Below are 26,624 nucleotides of genomic sequence, written 5' to 3' on the forward strand. Positions count from 1 at the left end.
CAGTCCTTTTAGTAGGTAGCTCCAACATAAAAAACATGGCTATGGTTTCTAAACTCACTTCTGCTTCCAACCAATGTATCTTATGCATTTGCTTTTCTTCTCAGATTCCTCTTCCCTGACCTACTCACCTTCAAAAAATTAACTGATTAAACTACTGGAGGCTTTAAATGGTCATGTGTTAGGCTCATGACTCTGCTCTAAATCCACTCCAATACATCACTCCTCATACTGAACAGGACTCATACTCAGCAGGAAGGTCCCGGTTACTGCTGTCAGTAACACCAGTATGTCATGCAGAGTGGACAGGATACATCTGTCTAGTGGGGATTTCTGAAACAGGTTGCATCTGGCAACTAGAGAGCAACCCCTGCTTTATGTGGAGTTACTTTCTTTTCCTATCTTGTTAGAAGGCCAGAGTTGTTATCGTTTTGTTTTTTTCTGTTTTTGTTTTTTTGTTTTTTTTTTTTTACTTCGATAAACCACCATCTCTATTCTCTGTTTCTCTATTACTCTGTGCCAGCTTTCTCAAAGTAGAGAAGGTAGTCAGTCATGGCTATAGTCATGGTCAGGGTCAGTAAGGAGTCAGCACTTCTTACAAGTACTGGCCAAGCTTTAAAATAAACTCCATTTCCACAACTTTTTTACTGCTGCTGACATTGGCGTTAAGAAAAATTCCTTGAATAGACTGTGGTGTTACATAGATAAGATAAGGAGACTCAGAGTTGTCATGTGGCCCATCAGTACATACTTACTTCCATGGTGTTCAACCCTACCATGGGAGAATATCCCCTCGATGGTGTGGGAAGCTCCCCTGTTTCAAATTAACCCTATTTTCTTTCTGCTCCACATGGACTTTGGACAATTCTTAAATACTCTCTTTGCTTTTTCAGCAACAATGGCATTAATTACTTTTTAAAGTATGATTTTTTTTCTGTATTCAGTGGCCAAACTGGGTAACAAGAGTGTGTGAGCACCTCTTGCAAGCTCAGAGTGATCAGATGCTCATGCAGATTAGACAACAATATGTGAAATAGAAGCTTAATTGTGCAATTGATCATTCTGCCCCTCAGTCTCTAGGTAATTGACAGAGTCTTTAAAACTTTGGTTATAAATATTAAATGTGCAAAGCAATGCCTTAAGGAGGACAGGGAGTGAGTGAAACCCAGAATATTTTTTTCTTTTTTAAGGCAAGATGTACACGGAAAAAACAGTAGGAGAACAGCAATAAAAAAAGGTAGTTATCTGTCCTCAGCTTACATGCTGCTGTCAGTTTTGTTTAAGCTAAAACACAGAAGTCTCCAAAATAGCAGTCTATGAGAATATAGAAAATGGTTACGTTTATTTTAAAACAGTTTGGAAGCCAGGTACAAACACCATAACAGAAATAAAACCACAAACGGCAATAACTAAGCTATGATTTCTAGATGTTTTCTTTAACCAGAGACCCTGTTGAGCAGATATAACCATTCATTCTGTTATTGCTTTATGTTAGGGTACAGACAACAAGGTGTACGCAAGTGTTACGGTGAAAATCTCTACCTTTTCAATAGCCCTCCTTTGTCTACTGTTGCCTAATCTGTAGCTATTACACCATACTTTTGGTAAAAATTACATGCTGTTCCTCACTCTAAGTCTCGAATTTTCTTACCTTTTTAGTATTACTTCAGTCAAGAAACAGGTTTTGCAGCTGCAGTATACTACTAAAGGAAATCTTTTCAGTGTTTGATCAGGTGACCAGGATATCATTTAAATCACATTAAAAGCCAAATATAAGGAAGGGAAAAATGACCAAACCCGATGGAATATCATTATAAAATGTAATTAGCTTTAGAGAATCTCCATTTTTCTGTGCTGCTCAAATCTTGTTCAGTGCTTACAGAGATGGCCATTATTCAGACAAATCTCTCCGACTAAATCATTTTAACATGCTCAATTTCAAAATTGGCAAGTCTATTGATGAATTTTTTTAGTGACACTCTTTTTCTTTCAGTTGGCAGAAAAAACAGTGTGCAGGACATGGCATGCAAAATGGTCTGGTCCTGTAGAATGTGTTATAGAGATTTGACACTATTAAGATCAGTCAGAACGAGTATATGAAAGATGACAGAAATCCTTGATTTTGACAGTATTCAGGTCATGGAGCTCACAGAGCAAGAAGACAGGCAGAAAGCTGTGACAGATAGCAGCCAAAAATAGTTTAATAAAAGAGTGCCATAGCTGTGAAACATTCGGCAAGAGACAGAAAGCTTTGGTATATGGTTGTGAAACTATACCTAACACAGGATGCTACCAGTTCTACAGAGATGTGGAGATGCCGGGTGCCTTGATGGAGCTGCTCTGTGCTGGCTGAGTGATTTACTATCCAAGAAATGTTAGTCAAGTAATAGTTGAGCTGAAGTATTCGATGTCATCTCAGAGGCAGAACAACCACATTTAATTCAAGCTCTTACGTAGTGTAGTTTGCACGCATTCCGTGGAACGCTACAGGTTTACAGAGAGAAAGATTTCTTTGGCCAAGAAGAGGGATTTATTCAGCACACACCTAACCCTTGTACGGTGGCAACCTTTTTGCATCGATCTTCTGAATGTCTTCCACAGTCTATATGAATCACTGCTACTGTTGTTCAAATTTGAAATACAGCCTGACAAAGCCAAAGCATTGTATAAATAATTTTTCCCACTTTGGTTTACCGTAAGGCTAAGAGGGAAGAAGAGGATGCTTCATGAGTGTCCTTAAAGAGACTCTGATGTTTGGAAAGCTGAAGCTTTGAAACTGTCTCTTCATTTAAAAAGCCTTTCCTACAGGCATCCCACACAATGTTTCTACTTAGCTTAGCATCCTTCTTGGAAAAAGGTGCTTGAACAGCAAACAGGATCCAAAGAGCCAAACACTTTCTCCTGCCTGCCAGAGCTGGCCACATTCAGCCGGCCCCACGTGCCATCTTGAGGCGGCCAGGATGGCTGGGAGCCCAGGACAGGCTGGGGCACAGGGACACGCTCTCCCCGTTGGGAGACAGGCCCGTGGACCTGGTACCCCCTGGCCCCTGTGTGACAGCAGCAGTGCTGATGGTGGTGAGCACAGGAGCTGCCCCTGTCCGGAGACGGAGTCTGCTGACAGGGGCAGGACAGGAGTGAGGCAGGCCAGCCCCATGCGAAGCAGAGGGACCTACCCAGAGCTGGAAACTGGCCCATGTCTGGACCACCTTCCTGAAACTGGACCTTTCTGGTAACAAATGCACCTCTTGGCCTTGAAAATGCTCAAGATAAATTGCATCATTAAAATAAGGGACAAAAAAATTTACTCCTTTTCAGTTGCAAATACAATTACTTAAAATAAACATTAGAGAAACGAAAATGTCCACTTGAAAAATGAGCCTATCAGTACAGTGTTGTTTTTTATAAAAGCAAAACAAAAACCTGGCTAAAAAGTAAGTTATGGGATAGAAAACAAAAGTGAAGAGAGAGAAAGACAGGAAGTAAACTCCAGGATTAAAAATACTATATTCTCTGAACACAAGTGCATAGAAATTATACGTATTTCCTAGAAAAACTGCTACATTTCCACAGTTACTGCATACCTACCATTCTTTATCATCGTTATTGTCCCTGCAGGATGTTATTACATGGCTTCCATTTCCACGATAACAGCCTCTGATAGCGTGCCCACTGACAGTATGTTTATTTCCACTGTGGGATCCAATAGGCAAGAGAGAGAAGACAGTGCAAAAGAAAAATATTTTTTCACACAATGTTGTAACTGATAAATGTTAACACAGATACGCTTCAGGAAGATCTCTGGCAATCGGATGGAAGGAAATCCATTAAATCTACTAAATGTAAAGACATCATCCTCCTGCTCAGGAAGCACTTGGACTGCAGATCACAGAAATATTGTCTTTATAATTTTTTGTGAGTTTCAGCTATTGGTCCCTCTGAGGGAAAGACTGTGAAATGGCAGGTTTGCCCAAACCAGATACTGTGCTAGGTAGGCCTTGACATGATTTGGCATAGTTATCCTTATGTTCCCAAATTTATTCAAGGGTTAAGGGTCTAAGCTTTACAGGTCTGCAAAATTAAATAGCAACCTCCCAAGAAAGCACTCATGCAAACCCAGCACCTTGTGTATCGAGGCTATGCAGGTAGGATATTATAATAAAAAGGAAATTATAAACTGGTGTTTCTTTAAAGTTGCGGAAGGACCTAGGCAATGCACAGACTGAGGAAGATGTTAAGGCAGAAAACTGCTGTGAAGCAGGATGTTTCATGGATCATGTTCTTTCACTGTTCTCAACTTGTTTCATATGTGTTAAATACATATAAGTATTGGATAGTCAGGCATGTGATAAAGATGCAAATAGCTTATGAAGTAATAAAAAGTAATAAAATGAAGTAATATGAAGTAATTATGAAGTAATTAAAAGGTTAATGACACCCCTTCCCCCCGTTAGTTCTAATAGATTAACCATTCCACCAGGTGAAGATTTCCCTCATTTTATAGGAGAATTATTCCTGTAAAATAGTTTCATATAAGGGCTTTGTTTTTTTAAAACCTTTGCCTCAACCTGCTTCAAAATCCAGCTGGCCAGAATTGAACATTTTTTGAAAACGGTCCTTATCACTAGGCCATAAGTTCATGAATTCTTTTTATTTTCAGAGATGCACTAAAACCTGCAAGTGTGTCTTCTTGAGTGTGCAAGATTTCTGAGGTAAGCAGTTAAATTATTGAGGTACCTAAGTTTAGGAGAAAGTTTAAGCCAAGTATCTTTGTGGAGAAGGTTAACAGTTGAGCTAGCTGAATTTTTTAAGGGCTAAGCAAAATATAGGTCCCCTGAGCTATAAAGACCTGCTTTGCAGACTTTAGTTGGATTTTTCCAGTTTTTCTGCTTTTTCCCCTATCCTTTTATGACTTTTACTGTTCTATAAAAAAGTAGAATAAAAAATGTCAGATATTAACTTCCCTCCATGTCCACCCCAAAACAACAATCTTTCCTATTTTTCCTTCATTTTCTCCTTTGCCACTCTAACTTTTTTGAAGGTTAACAAAAAGGAGAAATAAAAATGGAAAAAATCTGAACATTTCCATTTCGTTGTACTCAGCTGGTAAAAAAGCAGCGTTAGGCCTGGCTTCAATATTTCATTTTTGAAACTGGAACCAAAAATCCAAATATTTAAACTTTTCACAGAACAGAAGATTTAAATAGCTCCAAACCAAAATATTTTGCTCCATCTTTTCATAGTAATAAAAAACTTAAGAGTTCTCTATGTGCTCAGGTGTTGGCTTGCTTTGAGTATGGTTTCATCTCTGTTAATGCTCTCCTCCTATTTTGACTCCTGAGAAATGCAGGTGTGGAAAATGCTGAGCATCCCACGGTTCTGTGCATCCACTGCGAGGAGGTATGGCCTTCTCAGGCACAGCTCCCTGGCTGCGCTGCATCACCGAAGAGGGAGTTTGGCAATGTGGTTTCTGTGAAGTGCTGTGAGGGTGAAGCTGGAAATGAATCCATTGTGTTCAGAGAGGGACCATGTGCAGCAAGTAAGAGTGACCCATAGTTGGAGAATGGGGTAGGAAGCATCCAACCTGCTACTTTTCTGAGCCTGGGGCAGCTAAAGTGAATGGTATGAATGAATAAATGAAGGTATACATAGACTTTCCTGACTTGTTTCTGGGGGTGCAGGAGGAGAGAAGAGGCATTGGGAAGGTGAAGAAGACAAAGCTGAAATTCCAACAGAAAATGTTAATGCAACGTTCTCTTGCCCTTGGGCTCATGCCCTCGTGCTTGCTAGAGCGATGCCTGGAGGTCTGGAGGTGGCCTGGAGGCGACATCGCCCTTCTGGATGTCAGACTGCAAGATGAGAATCAACTCCATTTGAGTTTGGATATATTTAGTTTGGCCGGATGGAAATATTTTTATCTATTTCAAGATTTAAGTGTTTTTCAATACTAATTTTCTAAATTAAGATTTTTTTGCATTAAAATAGAAATTAAATATTTCAGATAGAAATGTCTCCCTACTTTTTTCTGCATTGTTTGTTGAAAACTTTTCTGCTAAATTAGAGCTAATGGATAACTCATCTCTCAGAGTCTGTAAACTGTGGTTGCTATATTTGAAATTACTTTTTCTATAACTCAGCTGGTATTCATACTTAGCATTGTTAAAAAACAGTATTTTACATTTTAAAGCATCAGTACTTGATTTGTTCATAAAAATTCTTGAATTTAAAGAGGTCTATTAGTGACACAGAGAGGAAGTCGGACAAGTCTTTTATAACTTTTTAGGAAAATATATTTACTGAGTCTTAAGACTATGACAAAATGTGGGCCTTTTCTGAGACTGCTAGTGAGTCTCATGTAGTCTATTGCATTTTTATCTTATGTTCAATTTCATGTTAAAATTTTCATTTTTACTTGAAAATTATTTTCAAGACTTCATCTGAATAATAACTATTCCTCTTTAGAGAAAGCTCTGTTACCTTTGCAATGGAAACCTGAGATTAAAGCTTAACCAAATAAGTTTTTCATCTTAAAAGGGTTGTTTTGGTAAGTAGAATGGGAAAAGAAGGGCAGTCTGGAGTCCTGCCCACCCCACAGCCGGTCCCCAGGAGCGGTTAGACGTGTGAAGGTATGTTCGCTCTCAAAACAGGACAAGTCTGCTCAGCACAGAGCTGTCTTACATAGATGATTTTATCAAGTTTATGCATTCAGCATCTCTCTTGAAACATACTCATATATATGTATGCTTTATCTGAATAGAAAAAGGTTGCAGGTGAGGAATTTCTTTCCTTTTAATAACTTTTGTCCTTTTGTCTTCTTCACGCATATGCTACTTGCTTGAAATGTTGCTTGGTTAATCTGGTTTGACAGGAGCCAAAATGAAAGAATGAATGCATTAATGAAGCAGCACAATGAATTTGTGGTTTTTTGTTTTGTTATTTTTTGTTTGGGTAAATTTCTTTCCTTCAGCCTTCTGGATAAGCATTATTAGTAGGCCTTGTCTAGAAATCATCTATAGATGTATCATTGGTAGCTTGGTAACAGTCCTTAGACTAAGAGGATTTTTTTGTATTAGAAATTTCAATTGGTTATCTTGGAACAGATTTGCTTTGGGCTCAGTCAAAAGTTTAGGGAGTCACTTAGCATTTCCTCCCCAAATTTTGGCAAGAAAGTGGATGCCAAAATTATCTGGAAACATGCCGTCCTATCAATCTATCAAGCTATCAAGCTATCAAGAACAGTCACCAGCTTGCAACAGGACTCCTGCCCTGATCTCCACAGAACAGGAGGCAGCATTTCCTCTCTGGATATTTTGTACCCACTTGTAAGAGTCTGTGCTGTGAGACCCTTCCGGGGGTCCTCAAAGTTCAAGAACGTACCCTGATACCTTAGTAAATGCTGGAAACCCTGCAAAGTCAGCAGTGGTGATTGGTAGGTGCTGCTGCCTCTGCTGGCCCCTCTGGTCTCAACTCCCCGCCAGGTCCTTGCAGCTCAGATGGAAACACCACTGATGCAGCTGCAGACGTGAGGAGGCCTTGGTGCATTGGTAAGTGTCCTTGTTTTTTACATGAGGTATATCTTTGCTATCTAGTTACCTTAAATTGTATTTACTTCAAGCCAGATTTGTTTTAGAGGATCCAAATGCACTATTTTTGTGCAGCTTTGTCTCACTGTCCCTTAGCCTGGGACCTAGAGTGTGGATGGGATATGCACTCTTGTCTGTCCTACAGCCACACAGCTAACAGCAGACAGACACAGTAGCCTAGAGTCTTTTCTAGAAAGGCCTTTCCATCACCAGAGCCTGCCTTTATAATTTGTTGCTGAGCTTCAGGCTTTCTTTCATGATGACAGCAGAGACAGACGATGCCGGGCAAGGGAACACGTAAAGCTTTAGGATATCTTTCTTTCCTAGTTTCGATGAATGTAACATGGGACTCTTTGGGAGAACTAGGCAGTACAAGAATCAAGGAAGAAACCTGCACATTCTGTTCTGTCAGCAGAAAAGTCCGAGTCCAAAAAGCTGAAGGGCACAGATTATTTATGAAACCTACAGACCAATGAAGGAACTGTTTGTTCCTTATCCATTAAAGTGCACGAAATCAAAATCCCAGACTGGGTGAGGTGTCATTATTCGAAACATATCAGGCAACATATGGTCCCTTGCAGAGTCAAAAGCTGAGACAGAGAGACTTGGCTACTGAAAGCCAGGAAGCCAATGCCAGTGACATGCAGTGCTAGCTGGAAATGTACTCTTCTGTAGCAGGGCACTATACACACACACAGTGCATGGCTGGTTTTGCTCCAGAAAGCATACAAGTCTCAAAGTCTCTCCACTAATCTGATTATTTCTGATGGTGGAAAACAATCTTTTCCTCAGCTATAAAAAATATTTTTCCCTTTGCAAAACTTGTTTTGTAAGGCTGCCCTTCATTGCTTAGGAGTGTCTCAGCTACACTAGCCATAAAGTTTTGAGGTTACATAAAAATGATACAACTGGCTGAATACTCTGAAATATCTGAGTGTTAAAGTCACTGGATGATTCATAATTATCAGCTTCATCTGCACTTTTTTTTTTCTTTTACTCTTGCCTGCAATGAGTCACCAGTATGTCTGGATTACTCCTCAACCATGAAGGAGTGAAATGTACTCCTAATGGCCAACACAAGGGTCACACATACCACGTACTTCCCCAAAAATAGAGCTCTCAGTCCTGTTGCTATGAAATTTCAGTCCTTTCAGCAGCTTTCTTGTGCCAATCAGCTTTTTGCTCTCTGAAGAGTTTCATTCACTTCATCAAGGAATTACTAGTGGAATGAAGTGCTGCTCATCATGATGGCACCAGGATGTGACCCTGTAAGAGGGATGGGAGACTGTGTAACCTTACTAAAATGATATAATTTCCAGCTCCTTCAGGTTTTGCTGGATCCTTGCAAAACTCCCCTTATTCATTTAAGATTAATTGCATTTTCATGCATAAATGTAAGGTCTCTTCTTCCAAACTGAAGACTGAAACTGGAAATTATGATACTCTCATATTCCATAGTCAGGAAAGCATGTTAAGCTTTCACGGTGGGTTGCATAATTTTCCATGTTTGCTGGTTGTCAGTCTCAAGAGCAGCAGGTTCAACAAGATTCCTGTTCTGAATGTTATTACATTGTTTCCATTAAGAAAAACAAATTTCAGGGCTGCAGAGATGCTCTGACTCAGCCTTGGTCCTAAGGATCTCTACTTCACACAGCAAATGCTTCTCAGTCTGATGTCTGAAAACCCACTCTAATTAGTGCCCCTTCTCAAGCTAGAGGGAAAACTATTGTCACAGTTTTGTCTCATTTCATACACTTTTATTGATCTTATGCTGATGAGCTGCAACCTACTGTGCTCTTAAAAAGCAAGAAATACCCTTTCGTTACAGCTAACAGGCTTAGTTTTCAGGGTGATGAGCACCCAGTCTCATTGAAGTCAATGGGCATGAGCTTGAAAGAAACAGGCCATTCTCATTTGCAGAGATTAGGTGCATGAGCTTATTTAATATCTCAGTTAATAATATTTCTTGGTGGCCCCAAGCAAGAGGTCTTGTTACCCTAGCAGTTGTGCAAGAAAAGCACATGTAGTCCTCACACCACAGTTCCTGACCGAGGAAGACAGTTGGCAGACTGAAAGTAAAAGCTAAGAGATAGGTCCAGATAACTTTTAAAAGTAAACAGTAAAGAGTGTTCATTTCCATCTTTCCTTCAATGCTTTAACTGGACGGCTTCTCAAAATCTTATGAGACATAGAGAGGGAAGCGTGCAAGGGGTACTCTGAATTGGCTCAGGGAGAGCGTGGTTAGCAGCATACAAACAGGATCAGGAGGTGGTTATTCAGAGCCATCGCTGAAAAAGCAGTTAGAAGAAGCTGGCACCCCTGGCCGGGAAGAATGAATGCCTGTTTGTATCTAAAGCAGCTGTCAGACAGGAGAACAGACAGCAGGTTGTAAGCTTGTTTTCTTTCATTTTCATAGCTACATAATGGAAACAAAGAAGAAATTATGTCATCTTTAAAAATATGCAAAAAAATTAAAACAGACATCCAAATGTTTCTTAGAAGTAGTACATCTTGGACACAATTTTCAACATGTGTTTTACAATTGTTTATTCAAGTCGGTAGTGTATGACTAGAGCAGTTTGTCAGCATCATTTGCTAACTAGCATGAGAGGCTTCTATAGCCTTAGTATTAAGGAACACAGCTGCATTTTTTTAATGCTTCTTATAGCTAAAATCACACACACATGCCACAAAGTAGAGTTTTACACTAACTCCATTAATCAGATATTATATTCATCCCCTTATAAAACAGATGGGATGAAACCACCCTCCAGAAGTGTCCACCAATTTGTATATGACTCGGTGCATCTTAAAACATCTAGGTGTCTAGTCTAAAATGATATGACAAATCCCATCTCGGTGACCCAAATGGAAATGTGTAGAGATCCTCAGACAATGGCTTAGTAAGTGTACATGACAAATTTCTGTTTATTAAAATATTCAAGTGTCCGAACTAGCTGGAAGTGGCACTCCAGAGAATTACTTCTAGGGATTTCTGGGGATTTCAGGAAAATCAATGAGATTTTTACAGTTGCCCATGATTAGGCCAGTGTGTTATTCCTGCCATAGTGGACATAGTTCAACAGATCCCCTTTGCATCCTCACTGCTTCAATGACAGTACATACTCTGATCTTCCAAAAACTCTTGGTGCGTGACGTGCTTTTCACCCATACTGGCAGCTAGCGCTCAGCCTGAGCTCCAGCTGCCTACCTGCATCTCAAGCCCTTGAGTCCTTCTAGGAGGGGAAATGGTTCATCATTTCTCAATGATGTGATCCCTGGCAAGGGTAAGTGGCATAGCTAGAGGAGGCAGAGTCAAACCCCACAGATAAGTACACCTTGGACAGTGTGCTTAAGGACTAATTTCCCTAACTAGCCTGAGGATTGTCAGAGAGCCAATCCTGGGATGCTGGAGGGGGCAAGGAATTTAAACAAGCAGCTGTTTTGGCTTTCAGCCAAGCATGAAAACTATTTCATACAGCACAGAAGAGGAAACCCACAAGTAACAAATCGTCACTTCAGTCAAACCTCAGTTTCACTGCCAGGTTTCCTTCACTTTGCTTGTCCCTTAAAAGCATACTCGAGCACTGGGCCTAGGATAAGATCTTACTGAGTTGCTTTAAAATATACTAAATCATTTTGTTTTTAGACAGCGAAGTGCTTTAGACCTGTAATTTTGCACATTACCAGCTTATTACTGGGTGCAAACAAACTTGTACAGGAAATCCTACTTATTTCCTAGTGTTGATTGTCTAGCCATCGAGTACTTGGAGGTCTCCTAGTTGCAACCAGGGTGATTACTACAATCAAAAAACATGGTCTTCTAGGACAATGAAGGTGCATTTTTCAAAGAGCAGCAGCAGCTGCACCTTTTACTCATTTCTCAAGATCAAATTTCTCCTCCTTCAGGTGTTGATAAAGTAGCAATATATACTATCGACAGACATCTCTATACCAAGATGCTTTATTCCGGGCTATTTTGGAGTAGTCATTTCATAATGATATGTTTCATTAGCTCAAATAAATTTTCCTGTATCAGTAACTCATGTTTTTTATCTTTATATTCATCCTAGATGATGTGATAAATAATATAAGGTAGTGGAGTGCCCTGCTAGAAGATACATGAGTTTGCAAGACTATATGACATGTAGACTTAAGCAACCTTCAAAAAAAAAAAAAGAAGAATGAAATCCCTGTCCCACAGAAATGAATGATGGACTTCCATAGCGTCACAGTATCAGTTCTTGCTTTGCTGTTCCTTTTTTTTAATTTCAAGTTATAACCTATTAAATATTTTCTTATTTAAAAATGTGTAAAAATTTTTGCTTAAATATGTGCTTGCATGTTTGTTTTGGCTTTCCTGGATAGCAATTTTCACTCTTCCAAAGGAGGCCAAAATTGACTGATCATTAATAAAAAGTCCTTATTTTCTAACATTACTTGTTGGAATAATGTGGGTTTAGCCAAAAAAAAAACAAAAGAAAAAAAAAACAACAAAATTTTAAATAGCTTAAAAATTCCTTCCCACTAACTTTCTTTTTGATCTCAGACTTTCTGACACTGTCATTTTGCAAGTACTGCAAGCCAATCTTCCAACTTAGAAAAGAACTGAGGATTCAGTGAAGGAATAGAGAAACAATTAATATACTCTAGAAAAGAGACCTCTCCAACAGGCTTATCACAGAAATTTAAGCTCTTTTGTTTTTCCCTTTCAGTTTTGATTTCTTAGAAAAGTATTTCATTTCAAACAATTATTCAGGGAGATTTCATTTCTAAGATGTTTCTGAAATCAGTTGTCTGTTCAGGCTTTCCCACAATAATTCCAGAATAATTTGGAAGGACCAGAGTAGTCAAAACTGAGCAAGAAGAAGAATTCACGGAGCTTTTTGTACAGACCCATGAAAATCAAAAAAATTTACTTGTAGGAATAAGCAAAGACCTTCACTGTGAATCAAATTGTCAACCTTGAACAGAAAACTCTACAAATTCAGCTCATGCTTTCAGGGTCTGTAAGTCATTTAATAACCTGTGTGATCTCAGACAAGTACTTGGCAGATTTGTAATTATATTTCATAAAAAAAGGACAATCTATTTGGAAGGTGTCCAAAAGAAGAGGAGCAAAAGTTTAGAATCTTTTACCTTTCAATGCTTAAAGCAGAATATCTCACATGATGGTTCGGGGAACAGCTCATGTGCTTCCGTTGGGTGCATATCAAAGGACTTCATGCATTCTTTTAAGAGCACCATATAGTGTATCATGAAATGTACAGCAATGAGAAAACACTATTAAAATCACAGTACATGTTGTTGAATGGCAAAATGTGTGGAGTGTTGCAACTAAGCATCTGAATAAAGAAATGCATACAGCTGAATGTTGACCAGGTTTCTTGAGGAGCACTACTTAAACTGAAAAGGTACAAAGCTATGCCGGACTACTGGTTCAAAAATATTTCCATATGTGCACTCAGGCACACAGCGACATGCAGCTCCTAGCACTTTTCTTTTGTTTGCTTCTTCCAAATAGACACAAGAGGTTAATACAGTGGCCATAATTCTAAAAAAAGAAATTCATTAGAGGCCTGCATTTGGTAAGAATTCCTGGAATAAGCATTCCATGACGCAGGCATCTTTTCAATCTCTGGTTAACAGAGGTTTTATATAACAGCATGTTTTCACACTGGGGCCAGGAGATCACAGCTGGACAGCACCAGTTCCTAGCTCTATGAAAGGACTAATATTTGTGAAATTCGTTCTGCTGGAAATGCAAGTCCTCAGAATAGCTGTCTGATGTGGAAATCAAAATTTCATGGCTCCTTAAAAGGCATTTAACCAGATTATACTCCAAATTACTCAGAAGAAAGAGTGAGGTTCATTTTGGGGATAAGAATGCAAAACCAGCAATAAGATTCAATTCTCTTTAAGATTATAAACAGAGATTGGTAGCCAGATACTGATTTTCTAATTGCCAGGGGAAACTTAAAACTAAATCTGTTCTTACTCCTAAGAGAGTCATGGTGCACTGGGGACACTGAATGAATCATGCTCTTCTTGATGATTCAGAGACCTTGAAAGACGTCCAGTTTTTAAATGGACATTGGGATTTGGGGGGTCTTAATAAATAAGGGCTTGTTTCTAGCATACAGATAGTTCTGTTAGACCAAAGTTATATGGGAGTTTTCCTTTTGGTTTAAAGCAGTGTTGCACAGTACATGCAGGAGTACATTTTGTACTGTACTAGGCAACGAGGCATAAGGGATTTATCCGCACTGCTTTTTAATATTTTTTTTCTATTTGTTTTTTCACTAATGAATGGTATGGTCAAACTGAATGGCAAAGTTTCCTCTGAACATCAGCATAGAAAGAGGGATCGGGGCTGAGAAAGAGCAGAGAGGAAGGATAGTATGGTATTGGAAGAGCTTCTGGAAACTTGAATGCTGATGGCACAGTATGTAAAATTCTTTCTGTATTTGCATTCTGGATCTAATTCCTGACTTAGTTTACTTTCCTGTTAGCTACCGAGTGCCAACTTATTGCTGCTGTTACTGCTACTACAGTGATCTCCTGCTGTTACAGAGTGCGTGCGTACCTGCATATATTCTGTACACACTCCCCTGAACAGGAGGATTTCAGCGTGCAGTTTTGTAAAGCATCTTGTTGATTACCTTTAAAAGCTTATTTACCAGAATCCTATAAAGATGAATTATAGGTTCCAGTGGCATCACAAGTATGTGTGAAGTCACCCTGCTGGGTTTTATTATATTGATATCTCTATAACAGTGCACAGAAGAGAGTGCACATCACTTTAAAACCAGACTATGAAAAGACATTCCTAGGAGTTAAAAGATATAGTTTCCAGATGGAAATTCTGAATTTCAAGGAGAGAAGTTGGATTCGACTATTCCCCACTGTAAATTCACCCTTGTTTTTTATAAGAACATATCCCAAAATGGACAACATGTAGTTTCTACTTCCTTTTCTAGCAGTGGCCAAAGCTTTAAAGCAGCTGAAATCAGTTGATCCCATGAACTTTCTGCCATTGAAACTTGGAATGAACAATTAACAGTTAGCAAGATTGTGGTGCCAATAGATCAGCCCAGATCAGTCCAGGTCCTAAAAACCTTTTACTGTCTCAAGGAGGAATATTCATGAAAGCTTACTTTAGTCTGGATAAAATCCCTAGACTCCTCCCACAGCAGATAAAGAAGATAACTGAAGTCTACCAGCAGTACCATCCCTTCCGATGACTAGAAGGGAAGTCTGTGCATATCTCCCTACATGTTTACTTTATATGCAATCATATTTTTCCTATTTTTGTGAAAAACAGCCATTCCTTCTTGTGGATGTCAGGTTCTTCCTATGTTGAGGTTCTCTGATAAAATCATGGAACATAAATAATCATGAAGAGTTGGCCAGTCCACTTTTTTAGCAGATGAGTTATACCTAACAAATATCAGGAAAACTGAACAATATATCATTGTATGAGTGCAGAGTGCAGTTGTTAAACACTAAAGGAGAGGGGTGTGCTCTGGATAAAGACTTCATATACTCAGGGGTGGTTCTTACCTTGGGGATAGTGAGGTCCATGTTCAACAGAATTTTATAGCGTCAGTAAAATCTGAGCCTTATTTCCCTCCTGCAGTAAGCATGGACGGTGCCCATGCTAGTACCACAACACACCACAGCAGGATACACAATTGCTATGCAACACAATTGCATAGCAGCCTTCACCAGCTACAAAACATCGGAGCTGGCACTGCATTGACTCTTCCACTGCCCAGTGCCACATAATCAGTGAGGTTGATTGGACCCTCAATAGGACCAGGTTTCCTACAATAGTGTCTCTTTTTTCCCTTGGAAATTTTTTTCTGAGCAAAGCCTGGCCATCTGCCTGAGATTTTGAGTGCCCAGAAATCCTGGATATCTTCGAGATATGTCAGCAAAGTAACTCAGTGGCCTGTGGGCAATGAATCCAATGCAACAGGACTACAGCACCGTCTTTGAATCATTGCAGACCCTGGGGACATGGTGGGCCCACTGGGCTCTTCTACCCAGCACACGCTCATGTCATTTTGTCCAGGGTGAATAGTACTGTCCTCCCTTCTAGCAGTGACTGATTTATGGTATGGTCACATAGGGCTCTCCAAACTGCTCTTGTAAAGCCATGTGCTGACAAAGGAAGGGCATGTGAAGCTAGATGAGATCTGGGATAATCTTATTTCTTTCCAGAGGAACTGCATTGGAAAATAACCCAGCTCTCACACTCTCAAAGTGAAGTCTGACGTGCTTCTTTTCCCCTGTTTGAAATCCTAACCCCGACCCTGTAGTTACTATGTTATACGTGCTTCAACTCTCTGTAAGCCAGCAGGCTATGTATATTTGTAAAAGTGCAGCTATCCTGGGAAATGGAATTCAGTTCCAACAGGTAAATCCTGAGTGCTTTTAAAATCTAACAGGGACATTTACTAGAAAGGAATTTGTGCAGCAGTAGTTAAAAATCATGTTTGGATGGCTTCATATCCAGTTTTGTTTTGCAGTCTTTGAAGGGTTTTTTTTTTTTAATCTTCATTTTGAATCCTGCTGAGTGAAACTGAACAGATAACTTGTAATAAACAGGTGTTCATTTTATTTTACCACTTTTTTGGTTTATGAACTGCCCTTGAATTGGTCTTTTCAATGCTTCTGCATGTCACTTAGATAATTCAGAAGAACTACTCAATGCTTATACTAAGATATATCAGTCTTTTTCTGCTCCCAGTTCTGTTGTGTAGATTAATTAACAAAGCATGAATTAAGCTGATTTGCATAATTTCAAATTTATTTTTGTTTAATATTTGTCTTTCATACCTAGTTCCTTCAGTTGACAAAAGTTCAGTCCAGTAAACCTTTATTGTTTAGCCTATTAACTGAAAATGTAAGAGATACAAAGGACTTGAACAGTCAAAGAATGGTATTTAAAAAGGAGTTTTAACTTTAGTAAGTGCTGATATATGATTAACATGAATTAAAGAGAGCTAGGGCTCAGAGAGTGTGTGTTTTTCTTCCAGCACAATGGGCAATATTTTCATCATATTAATAGGCAAATTGCATGTACCCTGGATTTGAAACTTCATTCAAATTTTAAATCTTGGATTCCTGATCTTCAAGTTTCTTTCAGAATTGAATTTTCATTAAATCGTAATCTTACACTAGTTCAATGAAGTAACAAATGACACAGACATAGAGCGGGGTCCCATGATCCCATGAAGGAATGGATGGGGATAGGATGTTCTGGCTCCAAGCTGCACCCCCTACCTCATCTCCGGAGCACAAATCTGGTCTCTGCTACTAACTAGCATCAGAGCAGCTGGTTCGAGAGACCACTGAATGCATGCAAAGGCATGCCATGGAGTACAGGTACAGCCACTGTATATGGCACATATATGTCCACATGGCAAAAAGCAAAAGTGTAAGAGAAATGGCACTATCTCACAGCATGTTCTGTTTTCACAACAGCACCAGGAATAGAAACATCAGTATCAGGCCTGAAAACCATATATCTCTGTTGGCCCAGAAGCAACCACCAACTGATCAGGCTAATTGGTCAAACAGGCCAATTAATTCACGGCAGCACTGTGGCGTGCTTTCCCATAAACTAGCAGTGGCATCTCTGCAGCATACTGCCTGGCACACTGCAATCACCACCTAGGAGCATGTGCGGTGCTTAAGGTATTCTCCACAGCAATGCCATTTCCTCTCGCTCTCAAACCATCTCAGTTTCCCGGGTCAGGTCTTCTACCCAGGTGAGCTGAGTGGGACCCAAAGACTGAGGGACTAAGGAGTCAAGGACTACTGAAGAGAATGCACAACAAAACAAAGGCTCCAGCTGAATCCTCGCAGGGTCTGCACAGCTCAGAGCAAATTAAAGAAAATCAGTCATAACCCATCTGTTGGACACCAATGTCCATATGCCCAGAAAAGACAATAAATCCAAACAGTTCCAGATTTGGCTGTTCATAATAGTTCTTCCAGCCATTCCACTGAGACTGTTGTGGATGTAGAATAGAAACACAGTGAACAGACACATTCATGCTTAGACAGAACACACCAGGGAGGCACACCACATATAAATAATGAGAGGAATCTCCAGCTTTGCAAATAGCTCAGAATGCTTTTAATTTAGTCAAAAGACTCAAAGACATACTTGTGATGGGTATTCTTTGTGGAGAGGTTAGGTTCTGTTACTTCAGCACTGAACCAACCACAGTGGTTGCGGTTTTCAGCAGTCTCCTTCATCTGGTCCAACGATGGAAAGATTTCTTATAAAGGAGAAATCTGACTGGCAGTTTAGTGAGCCTTGAGTGTAATTTTATTTCCTTAAAAAAAATCCATCATCTGAAGTCTCACGTAGCCAATGCGTGATACTCTGCTCCCTGGTGTGCCTCCCTGGATAAGATCTGCTGCGGCTTTGTGCCAATGACATATCACCAAGGTTCTTGTGGGAGAGTAAAAAGGGGAATGAAGGAAGGTCCTTTGAACTAAATTATATTCTTTTGAGAGGGCTGGCCGTGGTTGCTGAGGACCTGCAAACACTCCAGCCATATATGCCTCCCTCTGAGAGCACAGCCCCAGCATACTGTTCCATAATCGGCTTCATGGGAATACAGCTATTATCCAAACTACACAGTGTACAAGAATTCGTTCACGCACCACTGAGAAACACCTCTAGCAGTATGCAGATATATATACTCTGTCTTGGCTGAGCTATAGTAAGCTAGGAAACTGGGAAGAGGTTTTTGATTTTTTTGGAAAAGAATACACAATTTCCACAACAGTGAATGATACAGAACTACCATTAGCAGGAAATGTTATTTAAAAGAATGAGACTTCCATCCAGTGAAGAACAATAAGTAAACTGTCAGCTAAATTTGACCTATATTAGTGTTTGATGTCCCTCCTTCCCTCACCCTAGCATGCTGTGATGGGAGTCTCAGATTGTCAAAAGCAAGGCTGAGTCCATAAGTATGTCTCCGTACATTCTCCTGGGCTGGATATTCAGTAAGGCCGAACCCTCGCTGCTCCAGCAATTTGTGCAAATCAACCAAGTCATCTTGCCAAGAATCAGCAGTGGCTTTAGAACATTGTCAGAACACTGAAACCAAAAACAGATGAATAATAGAACCCTCTAAGCAGGTTGGCATCACTTCACCTGAGGTGAGATGGTATGAAAATGATATTCTGCCAACAACAAAAAAAATCCAGATTTGAGCCAGAAATATCTCTTAGTTCAGTCCACTACATCCACTACTGAGAGGAAACTGATCAGATGAATCAAGTGGTATTTGGCCCTTGTATGGATATATTTGTAAGAGCCTAGGGTCGCTTGTCAGCATTTGGTCCAAAAGAAAGGGCCGTCTAGCTCAGTCTGCTCTCTGATGTTTGAAAACAGCGGATTCGTTGGGAATAATAAGACATAGTGTAGTGCTTCCTTTTCCCTCTCTCAACTTTCAGTGACATGCAGTGTGGAGATTTCTTGCATCGGAGGCAGCTTTGTGCTTAATGGATCTTTGTGGATTTTCTTCCATGGGTTTATGTAATGCATTGCAAACCTACCTTTGCACCCAAGTGAATCTGAAGGAGATCATATCGCCATTCTGAAGTCGATGGACTGATGATGTTCTACTCTTCATCTCCTGTTCTTTAAGTGAGTGACAACATTGCATTTTCAAGTTGTCTGACTGAAGGAATTTTTCTTTGATATGCCTCCATGCCCCTATCTGAATAGAAATATGCACTGTTTTCAGTGGTAGCAATAATACTGATCCTATCTGTATGAATCCAACTGCCATTTCGAGTTGCTGCACATTTGGTATCATACATGACTTTACTCTCATATACTGACACAGCTTTTCAGGTTAAATCATCCACAGGTCAACCAGCTGAAACTGTCAGCAATTTACTTCCTTCTTTCTTCTGCTTTTTAGGCGTAGGTAATTGTCTCTCAAATGTGGAGTACAGTGTGAATATCTGTTCAAAGCTCACATGACACTTGTTACAAACCACTCTCTCAGCTCAGTCTTCCTAGACTTATACCCAAATTGAAAAACTGCATTGCTGGGTGAAGGAACTCCTGGAACAGTGGTGGCCAGAGCATCACTCCTAACTTACTGACACTGGAGGTCTCACACAGCAGATGGCACATTTCTCTATTTTCTGCTGTTCTTAGGGACCAGATACCACTCATGAAAAACAAGCTGCCTTTTAAGAATACATTAGTTGTCTCTTTGTATAGGATGTTCTCTTGGATCTTTCAAATATCACCAGCATAAAACAGAGCTCTCTCTCAATCCAAAACATTCTGGAAGGCGTTTGTGTCTGTGTTATCTCCATAGCCTTGCCTTTTTTATGCTGCCTTTTACTAACTAGTAAATAGCGTCAGTAGCAGTTTTGCACATCTATTCTGAAGGCCCCTCTTAAGAGTTTTTTTTTTTTTTTCAGCAGGTGGAATAACAATGAAGCTAGTCTGGATCTGGACAAGGATATCTCATGAGCTCAAATTTCAAACTCAGATCACAGATGTAGCTTTTCTAGTTCAGATCTGTTCTGTCCCTGTGCAACAGAGCAGAAAGTTCACTTGTTCTATGAAAACAGGCACCAGGGATGGAGCATGCCGCATGCTACGCTACCACCAGACTATCCCCTTCTGTCTAGCCCCCTATCTGTAGTCAACATACAGCTAGAAGACAGACCAAAATGTTTCAGACATGTTTGAAATTCTGGCTGCTTTTTGATAGTGTTTTTTGGCTCTTCCACATTTTTTCATGAAAAAGAGAGAGAGAGACTAGTCTTTCATTGGAAATCATAAAGCGTTTAGATGAAATTCTGGTAAGTAAGGATGATATGTTTTAGTGGCATTATTTAGAAATTTAAAACACATCAGACATCAGCACTGCATGGCCTGCTGGGTAAAGCATGCAGGCTACGAAGGTGACCATTATGAACAGTGACGACATGCTTATACCTGCTACTTAACTTGCAGGCTCACCATTTCCCCTAGTGTCTGCTCTTGAAATATTAAATTCATCAGCACCACAAGACATGAAGCAGTTGAACAAACTGGCCTTTAACAAACCCAAGCCTTGCTTACAAGCCAAAGATTGATCTCACACATTTAGGTGAAATCTGTTTGGTAAAACAGCCTGATCTGTGGTGGTCTTCAGCCAAAGTCAATTTATTTTTGTTTATTTTATTGTAGGAACCATAGCTTCTAAGATTTAAATGAAATAGACTAAACTGTAGTGTGTTTCAAAACAAATGTTTGGGCAGTGTTTTTTCCTATTAGTTCTGTTTTCTAGAATATATGTTGCCCTTTCACAAGGGAGACAGTAGAGTCAATGTGAAAGGACTCATCATGTCCAGAGGTTCCTTTTCAAGGGAGCCCAGAACTCAAAGAACAGACTGCTGAACTATTTTTCCAAATTTACATTTGATAAAAATTCACTATATTTCAGCCTTGCTCAAAGGATACTGCCTCTCTGTAAAATTTTTGGAGTTCACATACAAGTCAATTAACATATGTCTGCACTTAATTTTTATTTTTCCCTGTATGCATATAAAGGATTTCATCTAGAGCTGTAAAATCCAACTTCATCAAATTAATCATAAGGTTTATTATTTTTACTACTTAAAAGTATAAAATACTTCCTGTCATTTCCCCCCTAGCCTTACAACACCCTGACAGAGGCTTTCAGTGTTCACCTGAATTACTCCACTCTGCTAGCAGGTATTGATTTCTCTAGGAAAGGCTGTCCCGATCCAATATCGGGAGGGTTTCGTTACGATCCCAAGGACGAGATTAAGACGCTAAAACTGGTCAAATATCGTACAACCTTTTAACTTTATTTTCCACGAAGTGGGGAGAAAAGGTGTGGGGGGGAAGGCGAAGGGGAGGCGAAGGGAAGAGGGGAACAGAACAAGAGCAAGGGGAAAAGATAGAGAAAATTGGAAAAGGAGAGAAGAAGCTAGCTATCACCACTCCGAGGCCGATGATGTTCTGCTGACTCCATTCGAATTACAGCTCAAGCTGGGTGCCTCTGACGAGGGACCCCAAACAAAGAAATCCCTGGGCAATTATAGCTTTTTCAACTTAAGTTTCCCACCCCTCATGCGGTAGTTCAGACCAATAGTAATTTTTAGATCTGGGGTCTCCTGCTCCTTATTGGGTCTCATCGTTATTCCTAGGCAGGCTGTTTTTCTCCCTTATCTTTACTGTTGCAGTTTCTGCTGACAGATGTGTCTTCATTCCTCAGGTCCCACCCTTGTCTCTCAAGGCACAAACACAAAGAGGTGTTGTTCCAGCAATTAGCACTGCCCCAGCAGTGACAGTAGGTGTTATCTCCCAAGGTCCTGAGGAAGAGGATATAATCCAGATCCCCCCCCAATTAACACTGTTTCAGCAGTGAGAGGCGGCTTTGTTTCCCAGGGTCCTGGCACCCAAGCAGGCCTCACTTCAATGCCTTGACATCCTCCCTCCTGGAGTGTGAAGCACAGGAATGCAGACTGCTGGTAACCCCCTTGTCTTTCCTGCCTGCACCAGCTCTGGGGCCCTTTCTCACTGAACTAGGAAGCGCGGCCTAAGGCTTCAGCAAATTTAGCTACTCATGCTAAGCAAGTTTTATAGAAGTTGTGCTAAGCAGCAATAATTTACAGTCCAGGTCCCAAAGTCTCTGCCCAATCGTGGTCTGGTTCAGCACAGGCTCGGTGTGTCCTGGGTGGTCCCAGGGAGACCATTTCGGGGGGTCGCAGCAGCTCAGTCCTGTTTCTGCTGGGAACGGATGGCTTGTTCGGGGTTATGGTTTGCTTGCACCTTATGTACCAAGAAATGTTTAAGGCAAAAGTTCACTCATCTGTCCGCCACAAAGGCCTGAAGTAGATTTCACTGACTCAGCGGGAAGGAGAGACCAGGTTCATTTTTCCACCAAGATATAAAGGATTGGGAGAGATCTTCTGGAGAGAACCTTCTTTTTTCTGAAAAGAAAGCAAGCACAGGAAGATATGGTAGGTGTTCACTTCTTGCTAGTAAAACAAGGCATTAACAAGGGTAAAGATTCGTGAGATCAATCTCCAGCCTGCAGCAATCCTGTCTACCTCCTCAGTGCACCAGGACAGCTATTGGAGAATAGATAGGTTCCCTCCCCACATGGCACCCGAAGGCAAAGTAGAGGGGCATCACTCAGCCTGGTGTCTTCACAGCATGGAAATGGGACACAGACAGGGTCTTTACATGGCGGCCAGGACTGTCATACATGCTGCAAAGTATATCTGCCATTCAGTGTAAACTCAACCTTAGAGGTTTACTTAATCATACGCCCGACTGCTGGGTCTCCTATCGTTCTTGCACCCTCTCCTGGGTGCCTTCCCCTCACTCTTGACTATGCTAGCAAGTTGTGCAGAACAACAGAAGTAGATCAGCAGAACACAAGGGCTCGTGTCCACACTACACATTTCAGGTGATTTATTTCAGACTGGCTCTAATCCAGTCCCACAGACTGAACACCTATGAATAACTGCTGTGCATTATGTGCAGTTCTGGAGAACACCTTCCAACTTCTGAAAGGAATCCGCTCTGAGATTGCTCATGAACAAAAAGCACAGTAAGTGGGCATGATTGAGACACTTACCTCAAAAGTGCACTTCTGGTTAGAACTAGGACACTAATGTAGATGCACCCTTAGGCAGCTGAGATGTTGAGGTTTGCAGACATTCACTCTCTGGTCAGTGAAGTGGAAATATTTCAGATGGTGACTGAAATCTTCAGAGGGCTGAACTGCTATTCTAAGTGGCCTCTCTCTCTCCTAACTATTGAGCTGAACTTGACTGTTTCAGAAAGTTAGATGAACCTGTCATGGGAGGGGCGGTATTATTATTAATTGTGGGTTGATTGCAAACATTTATTGAAGATGGCGATACAGCGTAGTCATAGCAAGCGAATCTTACTGCATATTTGTTATTGCCCAAGTCTCGGTTTCTTACCACTCCAAGGGTTTCTTGTCAGAGGTTCTCTTAACTCCAGGAGCGTAACCTTGAGAGGTGTCTCATCTCAAGGGGAGATTCACTACCATGCAGCCCACTGCCATGCAGGAGAGTTAAATGGGCTGTAGGCTACAGCACTATTTATGGGCACAGAGTTTGACTCATTGTCATACAATATTTGGTGGGGAGATGCACCGTTTTGCTGATCTCATGCCGTGTTGGGGAAAATATCTCTTTTTTTGATGATCTCATGCCATTTCTGGCCTCACCAGTGCAGCCAGTATTGCCTAGTTACTCCTGGTTAGCACTGGGCACTGTCAGTTATTTGTGGTCAGCTGGGGCCTGAGATGAGAGGTGGGAGGGTAGTTGCGCTCCACCACAGAACCAGACTGATATCCAAAACATTCCTATGGCATGGAAGTGTGATTTTTTTTAAAAAAAGATTAAAAATAAGACATAGGATATGACCTGCAGAATTGATGTTAACAGACTGCTTTATCAAACTTCCCTGAAAGTCTAAAGAGTGATCCTCTCCTATGATCAGGGAATAGCATTTGCTTACAGCTCCAGTTCTCTTTGAAGAGTTTCAGAAGCCTATAGAGAAATGAAAGGATGTCTATGGCACCAAATATTAATCATGAGTTGGGTAAATAAAATATTTATTTTCCTTTTTTAAGTGAAGTTCCAATTTTTTAAGTTCCAAAAAGTGAATCCTCGCTAGTGGCAAAAATTAAGAAGCATCAGTAACAGCAGTCTCTATTAGCAGGTTTCTTTGTTTGCTACATGCTTTTTTTAAATTGAGACATTTTGAGTGTCCTAAATTGTTTAAGAAACAGTAGGAAAGATTCTTAGGTTTTGAACAATTTGGTCGTTTTAGCCAAACGTTAGCTAATGTAATATAAAGACCACAATTGGAAACAACTGTTAGTCAGACATCAATTAGCCTTGTTTTCAGACTGAATGTCAATAGACAATGAAACCACCTAAATTAATCGAAATGGCAAGTTAAAACAGGCCTTCAAATTGCATCTTTAAACGGGACATAGAGGCTATGATATATCTGTTTTAGCTTAGGCATTTAAAGCACATTCACATGTTTCAACCAAACTAGGCACCTGCATTTAGTGCAGCAGTTACAATGTGACATATTCCAGCTGTGGACAGGGGGACCATTTTCAGCCATGGCACAGTCTACATAATCTCCAGCTGCCTCTGGAAAGAACAGTGCGCCTGAACCATGGAGGAAGAGTTTTCTTCACACAGGATGAAGTAGAATAGGAAGAAACTGGAGGAAATCGATTTCTGGAATCCAGTGGCAAGAGACCAGAGCTCCCCAAACGGGCATTTACACTCCTGATGTAGATAGCTCAGGATAAAGGCCCAGGATATGCATATGAGTAGTTACAGTAAAGTATGCTGGTATCCTCAGAAGCACACTAAAAGCAGATTAGAGACTGCACTTTTTTTCACCTTCTTGTCAATGTTCCCCACTTCAAATTTTCCCTTCCATTGTGTTACCTCCCATATGCCTATACTCTACTGCCTAACACTGCCACAGTCCAAGTACTCACTGACTTCATGGGCTGCTGAGGACAGCTCTTCACAAACCACAGATGAAGAACTTGGACAGTCCAAGGACTGTGTCTAAGTCCAAGTTCAAAGGACTGGGCTCACTACTGCAGACAGGTCTCCTAGGACCAACAACAGGCTTGGTTTATTGTCCTGGTTTAGGCTGTGGTGATCAAGTGCAAGACCTCCCAGCAAGTACCCCCAGACAGCACCAATCATGCGATTTGCACATTGTATTATCTCTTTTCCCACTTCTTGACCCTGCTTTTCACCATCCTTGTACCTTCCTTTCTCCAGCCCCATCTCATCCCAAATAAACAGCCCTGCTCTAATTAATTTTTACCCCTTAGTCTCAATTTACTACATCTGTACCCAAATGTGGTATTTCTGTTGCTGTTACCTAAGCAATTTCAGCCTTGTACAGTATTACAGATGTGGTTACCTAGGTGCTGTTGTCCTATAACAACTTCCCCTCCTCGCCTTCTTCCCCAGTCCCCAATAGTCCTCTTCAGCTGTCTGTGAAGTCTGACCATTTCACATATAAGTTGCCTTTACCCAGCTATGAGATCCAGCCACATCTCATGGCACTATCTGTAACTTTTTTCAGCTTCTCACACTGCCATCAGTCATGTTGGGCAATTCTTCATGCAATGTCCAGCAGTTTCCCACCTCCTGTTCAGTCAGCTTAACCTCAGGCCAGGACCTAGCTAGTGGCCTAATCATTTACCTGCAGTCCAGACATCCTGAAGTCATGGACTTTCAGGGGACCAGCTATCTAGGTAAGGAGAAGTTATATGGAAGACAAAGAAGGGAAGAAGCTAGATAGTCAAGCAGAAAAGGAGCGAAAGGAAGCGCAGCACCTCTTTATCTTGCCCAGTGACCCAGAGGAACTCGTGGCCTTCAGAGGCAGGATGTGGGTCCAAATGGCCTGGGCTTTCAGCATCAGAGAAAAGGGAGAAAACAGCTGGAAGCAAAAATGATAATTGTTATTTAATTTCATTTTTAGTGCAATGCACTACAGATCTTTACTGGTGACCAGTCTGTCTAGGGTAGTAAAGATGAATAGGGGAGCTAATCAGGTATTTAAGAATGGCTGTCACTAACACAGAAAGCCTTTTGAAGTTTTCCAACTGCAGGATACTTTAACTGAAGGCATAAGAAAGCAGAGTTGTTCATTCTGTTTTTTTTTTTTTTTTTTTTTTTTTCATCTTTCTGCTAATATATTCTGCTGCTGGTGCTACATGGGCAGCCACACCACCTGTCTTGACTATGTGCATTTCATTCATTGAAAAAGAGCGCAGGTACAAAGCTTAAAGCATGCCAAGCAGTTCCCCAGCCCTCCTACTTCCCTTATGCAGGAGAGCAGGGTTTCCCAGCAGCCATCCCTTGAGACTGGTATAGCAAATGATGTCTGTGATTGTGCTCAGATCTAAAGGAAAGGGACCGTAGGAGAGAGAGAAAAAAGAAAAA

Source organism: Dromaius novaehollandiae, chromosome 3, assembly GCF_036370855.1.
Source record: "Dromaius novaehollandiae isolate bDroNov1 chromosome 3, bDroNov1.hap1, whole genome shotgun sequence".
Classification (NCBI taxonomy): Eukaryota; Metazoa; Chordata; class Aves; order Casuariiformes; family Dromaiidae; genus Dromaius; species Dromaius novaehollandiae.